The sequence below is a fragment of the Physella acuta genome, unplaced genomic scaffold (genome assembly GCF_028476545.2).
Source record: "Physella acuta isolate Inbredline_101_S28 unplaced genomic scaffold, ASM2847654v3 ptg001772l, whole genome shotgun sequence".
Classification (NCBI taxonomy): domain Eukaryota; kingdom Metazoa; phylum Mollusca; class Gastropoda; family Physidae; genus Physella; species Physella acuta.
Window position 1 is genome coordinate 112,833 of NW_026733282.1, and position 6,940 is coordinate 119,772.

A 6,940-nucleotide genomic window follows, 5' to 3' on the forward strand; every position below is an offset into this window, starting at 1 on the left:
TATATATATATATATATATATATATATATATATATATATATATATATATATATATATATATATATATATATATTCTCTTCTTGGAGACGTTAGAAAACACAAAGCTGTAAGCGCGCCTAGCAGTCCCCTCTCCTCCTCTCTAAGCATATCGCAACCACCCCCACCCCCACCTGGTCTGGTGAGCTGTGGTTCACGCTAAATGTTTACATTCGTAGTGCCGGGTTTAGTGACGGCTATTAGGGGCAGATAATTTAGTTTGAAACTATTTTAAACTTCGGGGAGGTAACTAAGAGGAGGCTGCTTTCACGGGGGGGGGGGGGGTTAGGGGAAAAGAGGGTTTAAGTGTTTTAAAGCAAATATTTTCAGTGACAGCATTGGTACTGTCGAATTCACAAATTATGAATAACTGAAAAATAGAAAAAACAACTAAATAGCGGCGTGTTACGCTGCGGGTCGACTCGTATATTATAAAACTGAAACTGCTAGAATAAAATGCAGTTGCACTTAATCTAAAAACGAAACCGCCGAGGTGGTGGTAGGGGAATAATGTCGCATTCTGTTAAGATAAATGTGCTTATACTTTCTTTCTGCCTTCCATTTGTGGATTTGTGCATGAGACGAGCTTGTTTTCTGCCTGGAAAGGGTATGATGATTTTCCTTTTGTTTGTCTCTGTAGTTTAATGCGATAAAATGTGGCTTGTCTGATGGTTTTGCTGGGGATGTGGTACTCCACACACACATCATATTTTAGCCCACGTCACCTTCCTCCACTCTTATTCCCGTCTATATGAGACCGCTTTAACGACCACCCCCCACACACACTTACACACATCCACACACGATGTAGTAGAACTCTAAATCAACTTACCTCAATTTTCCAATAACAATACATTACATCATGTACTTATTAACATAATACACTGATTTAACGTTTGAGGAAATGTTTATTATTATCGCTATAGAGTAAAAGTAGAATGCAGAATGCATAAAAAATAGTATGTATTAAACGTTAAAGCGTACAAATAGAAAGAAACATTCCAGTAAAGTGATTGTTTGTCTGAATTCTAAAACATATTATCGTTTAGTTTTTGAAAATGTAGACCTATAGTTTTTAAGTGAATTAAAAATATGAAGCCAAATCTTGATGTGCAACAGTCTACTCTGATAAAAACTAATTATTCGAGTGTCCTGTAATTCATAATTTAAATACGATTATCGTTTTCTCATTCAATTTGTGTCAGCTAATACATTTAATATCAAACAAACATTCACTTTATACAAATGTATATACATGTTTATATATATTTTTTTTATAATAAACATGGAATAATTTCCCACAAGTATGAAATCAAATATTCAAATTGTGCCCCTTAATGTTTTTAAAATTGTAAGTATGATGTAACTTAAACTAACTTGATGTAAAATACATGCATTTTTAACAATATAATGTCTACATTATTAAAAAATAAAAACACACTATAATTCTGCATACGAAATTAGGGGACTCTAGATCAATGCATCATTAAGTTGTTTATGTTAAGACCAAAGCAAATCTGAAAAAAAGTTATTAGTAAACAACAAATACAAGATACCAGTAACATTAAAACTAGAGGTGGGACACGATATACACGAGGAAAGGTATGTGTGGGGGGGGGGGGGGTATTTAATGGCTCATTATGTTGTTTCTATTAAGTGATTTCAATATTTTTTTCTATCTTGCATTTGTGATATAAAAATTATGAAATGATGGGTGTAGTTTATTGAATATCAAAAGACAAATACAATCCTCTTTGAATTACAATAACCACCTTTCACAATATTTGTTGGTGTGGCATGATGTTGGTGTTGTGTTATGTAGGCCTTTTTACCTATACATTACTTTTACCTATACATTACTTCTCCTTCATTGAGTATTTTTTAAAAGTAAGTTTATGCAAGTGTTTTCTATGCTTTGCATGATGTAAAAGCTAACCCAGCCGGACCTATGGTGCTTTAGTGTTAAATATATCTCGGCTAGGATGCCGACATTTTTATTTAATTATAATAATGATATTGCAGTGTATTTTAAATGTTCACAATCGTGATATATATATATATATATATATATATATATATATATATATATATATATATATATATATATTATTAAGACCACGTGAGAGTATACTTAATGTTTTCCTGTATAGAACAGTCGTTATATTTTAGGATAAATAAGCATACGTTATAGAATGTTCTTAATTCTGATTTTCTTATAATGTTTAAGTATTGTTTCAGTCCTAAGCAGATTAATAACATGTTAGGTTATGTTAGGTTAGGTTAGGTGTGTCTGTCGATCTCCTGGGACATAGGCCGCTGACAAGAGCTTTTCTCTGTCCTGGGCTAGTCTCTCCAACTGTCCACAGGTGTATCCAATATTCTTAGTATCTTCTTCCAGGTGACCTCTCCAGGTCTTTCTTGGTCCGCCTCTCCTCCTCCTACCCTGTGGATTCCAGGTGAGAGCCTGTCTTGTTATCCAGGATACAGACTTCCTGAGTGTGTGGCTAATCAATTTACATTTTCTCTGGAGGATCTCTACTCCAACTGGCACTTGATTTGTCCGTCGGCATAGAACATCATTTCTTATGGTTTTAGGCCAGCGACTTTGCAGGATCTTTCTGAGACATGCGTTTATAAATTATTTCATTTTTTTCTTATTTATAGTAGTTATTCTCCATGTCTCAGCTCCATAGAGTAAAACATGTTTTACTAGTGTGTTGAAGATCCGGATTTTTATTCCAAGGGTAACATTTAAATCTCCAGAACCCCAAACAGACTGCTCTTGCCTTGCCAATTCTTCTTTTATGTCTGCTTCCGTCCCACCCTGCTTATCAACAAGGTAGGTGAATATATACAAATCTTATCACAGGAGCAGAATGTGCTAGAGTATAATTATAGACAGCTGGATATTCGATTTAAATAACTGCTAAATAATTTTTATTTGAATACCATGCATACTTGTTACTCTTTGTAGATTTTTTTGGGCTAGCCTGTTATGGTTACTGTTTCTATGTAGTGTTACTTTGATTGTGTCTACAAACATGTAGAACTATATTTCTTCGTGGTTGTCAAAATTGTCTTTTTTTTAACTGCACGCAATCTAAAGTAAAATAAACCGGGAGTGATCTCCCCTAAACTTTCTCGAATATTCTTATATAAAATAACAGGGGATGGGAACTCGGGCTATAGACATGATTTTTAATCCATTTTAAGTACTTAAAGTTTTAATAATAGAATAAAATCTCGTAGACACATTAATTGCACACCAAGTGAACGCCAAATAAAAAAGCGCATGATAGTGCGCAATATTATTAGTACTTTAAAAATTTACATTAGTTTTTTTGAGAAATCGGAAGTAGCGTAAATTACTACTTCCGGTCAACGGAAATTACTCAAAATTTAACAGAAGGTAGAGAATTAGATCTTTTACTTACATGTGAAATTTCATTTATCTATTTGAAATAGTACTCAAGTTATAGGCTTTTGAAAAATTCAAAGTAGGAAAAGTACCACTTCCGTTTATCGGAAATCGCTCAAAATTTGATACAGATCTACGATTTTGATAACATACCTATATATGAAATTTCATCAACCTAGCTGCAACGGTACTCAAGTTATTGTGTTTACACACGGACACACAGACAGACAGACAGTCACACAGACATACGGACAAGATTGCAAAATTATGTTTTTCCGTATCAGTGAGGTGTAAAACGTCGAGATTTGTAAAAATCTCGATTTTTTTCTTTTTGCACGATTACAAGACTTTCTCTATACTTCGTATATACGAGAAAGTAAAAACGTTTTTTTCCCCCCAGACAAGTAGGCTATAGCTGCAATAATTTGACCAAACGCGTAGAATAAAATGGTACAAGAACAGAGATATAGTTGAACTCAGGGGCGTAGCAAGGGGGGGTGGGGGTGGGTGCGGACCGCACCGGGTGACACCATTTAGGGGGGTGACACCAAGGCAAAAAATAGCAAAATATATTGAGAAAAACTTGAGAGGGGGGGGGGGGGGTGCCAATCGAAAGTTTGAGGGGGGGTGAAAATAAAAAATTTGAGGGGGGGGGGGGGTGCAAATCGAAAGTTTGAGGGGGGGTGCAAATCGAAAACATGAAAGTTTGTCCCCGGGAAGGATCGCAACGCCTCTGGGGGGGGGGGGGGGGGGTGACACCATTAAGTGCCGCACCGGGTGACACCCGACCTCGCTACGCTACTGGTTGAACTATATACTTATAGACAAATATTGTATACGTTTGTTTTTTCCCTTGAATCAATAAACCAACGGCAATTATTGTTTAACATTATGTTGTTTTTTTAACACTAATAAAAGCTATATGGTATTATATGTATGCAAATACATAGCGTTTTCAATTACCTCATATACCTAGTGTGTTGGGTTCACATTTTAAAATGATTGAAACATTTAGTGAAAGGTACTCAAAATATGTATTTGTATTAGAAAGCTGGCTAGGTAAATAGATTTCGTTTAGAACGGTAGAAACATTGTATTTTCTTCCACACAAGTTGTAGTGCGTATTAAAGGCTATTGTTTTCTCTGACATATTGTAACTTTATTGCATAATGGCAATGTTACACATCTATAACCATACATTGTACTGTACTTTACTTTGGATTTTCAATCCACACATGTTTATAATTTTGTTTTAAAATCATGTTAAAATTCGATATTTTTTTCTTTAAAGTTTATGCTTTAATTTCCATCCACTGATGTGTGTTTGGTGTAGACATAGTAGAGCCGTGTTGTCGTAATTCAGTATATTATATTGCGTGACTCTGTTATCAGAATATTATTAGATTAACATTACCTAACTTGGTTCGATATCAAAACGGTTACCATTGGCCAACTTGAAGGTTTGTGAAGTCCTGTACATAGTTGCGGCTGAACGACATTATATACGTATTACAATCAATTAGTGTATAACTCATTACACATGGTTACATAACAGTATTATAAAAAATTGTTTTTTTAAGATAAAAGAGTATAGGCAACAGTGTGCAAAAAATGACACGAATGTTTTTAGATGAACGAGTATGTGTTATATTTTTTTTTTCGATAGCCATTGATATCAAAGTATCTGTTTCAAAAGGTAGGTACAACTCTTGTTTTATCTTTATTTTGGCCGTAGTGAAAAGTTCTTTATGAAATTAAAATAGAAATTTAAACATGAAGGAGAACTGTTTGCGACAACACTGTGAATAACTGTTTGTGTCAGTATGTCTACAAGTAAGATTTACCATATAAATACAGTTTTTATAATTAAGCTTGAATCCTTTTAAAAGCAAAGAAAATAAAAATGCAGAAAAAAGTATGCAGATTATTTAAAAAGTTTTGTTTTGTTAAACATTATAGTAACTATAAAACCATTTTTTGGTAGTGCGATTATTAAGTGTTGCTATAAAAATTGTTTTAGGAACATAATTACAAAATGTCTCCCTTATAGAATGTATGGCTCTTAATAGAAAATTTCAATATACACAAAATATGAACGTATTTTCTAACAATTCAAACCACTGGTTACAACAACCAAATATGTAACGAATGTGATTGTTTGTCTAAATTTTCCATTTGACATCTATTTAACCGCACCAGCCGTTTTAGTAGATTGAAATGTTTTAATTAGTAAAGTCTTTCATATACAATGTAGAAAAGTGTTGCCAAAATCTAACGTGTAATGATAACTTGATGTATTTGTTATAACTTTCCTTGAGCCAATCAGTGTTACATGTTGGGCTATGGTTTCTTTGTCTCAATTGTACAGTCATATTTTAATCAGTCTTGCTTACAAAAGTATGTTTCACTATTTATTTTTTCACGTATAGAACACTAGGTAAAGTTCTTCAGCTAAATAGATTTTATTACTTGCGACATAAAGTTGATTAACAAACGTGTCGACAACATTTCAGATAAGTGTATTAGCTTAAAGTATTAAGTAAAAAGTAATCACATTTGTATAACGTCAACAGTTTTAAACAACTTCGTTATATCCTGTCTCTCGTCTGTCAAACTTCCGTGTCTGTTGGAAATGTCTATATTTGATACACAAGGTTGTCAACATTTTGTTGAATCATTGCTGTTGATTCTAAATTTTTTATTTTGATAACTTCTAATAAAAGAAAATATTTGACTTCGCAGCTAAGGAATGAGAAACCAAGGTTGAACACCTTATTTTCGTCTAGTTTTCTCCAATTATTACTATAAACACATTCATTTGTTAACAAAATGTTAAGAAACCTGGTTTGTCATCAGCAATATGTGTTACTGGGTGAGTAACCAACGTCTCACTGTGTGCTAAAGAGTTTTTTTTTTCGGCTCCTGTGTTGACTTGTGTAATCAGGTTTTTAGAAAATGTTGTATTTCACTGTATTATTTAATTTGTTCAGCTCTACTTCTGTCCAACACACTATTTGTACGTATTGTTGTATTACGTCATTTTCTAAACATACTTTTTTATTTGGTGGTTCCTTCACTCTAGTACGTTCTATATTTGATACAATAAGATCTAAACAGATCTGTTTATCTGAATGCAAATGACCTTTTCTCATTAGAAGATTCCCCACCATTTGTATCTAACTGTACTTTGTTCAAATAAAAATTGTCAACTGCAAACAAACTGTTTGGAACATGAAGGGATTGTCGCTGGTTTAAAGCCAAATAAATAGCATAAAAAGGGGACGGAGTGGTCTAGCGGTAGAGAGCTGGACTGCTCCAGTTTGAATATAGTGTTCAAGTCAGTAGACCGTCCCTGAGTCTACCCAACTCTGATGGGTACCCAACTCACGTTAAGGAAAGTAAAGGCGGCTGGGCATAGTGCTTACCACATCATCTCGTCATATGCCACAGAAAAAAGTGAACTCTACTTCACTTGCCCTATAGACC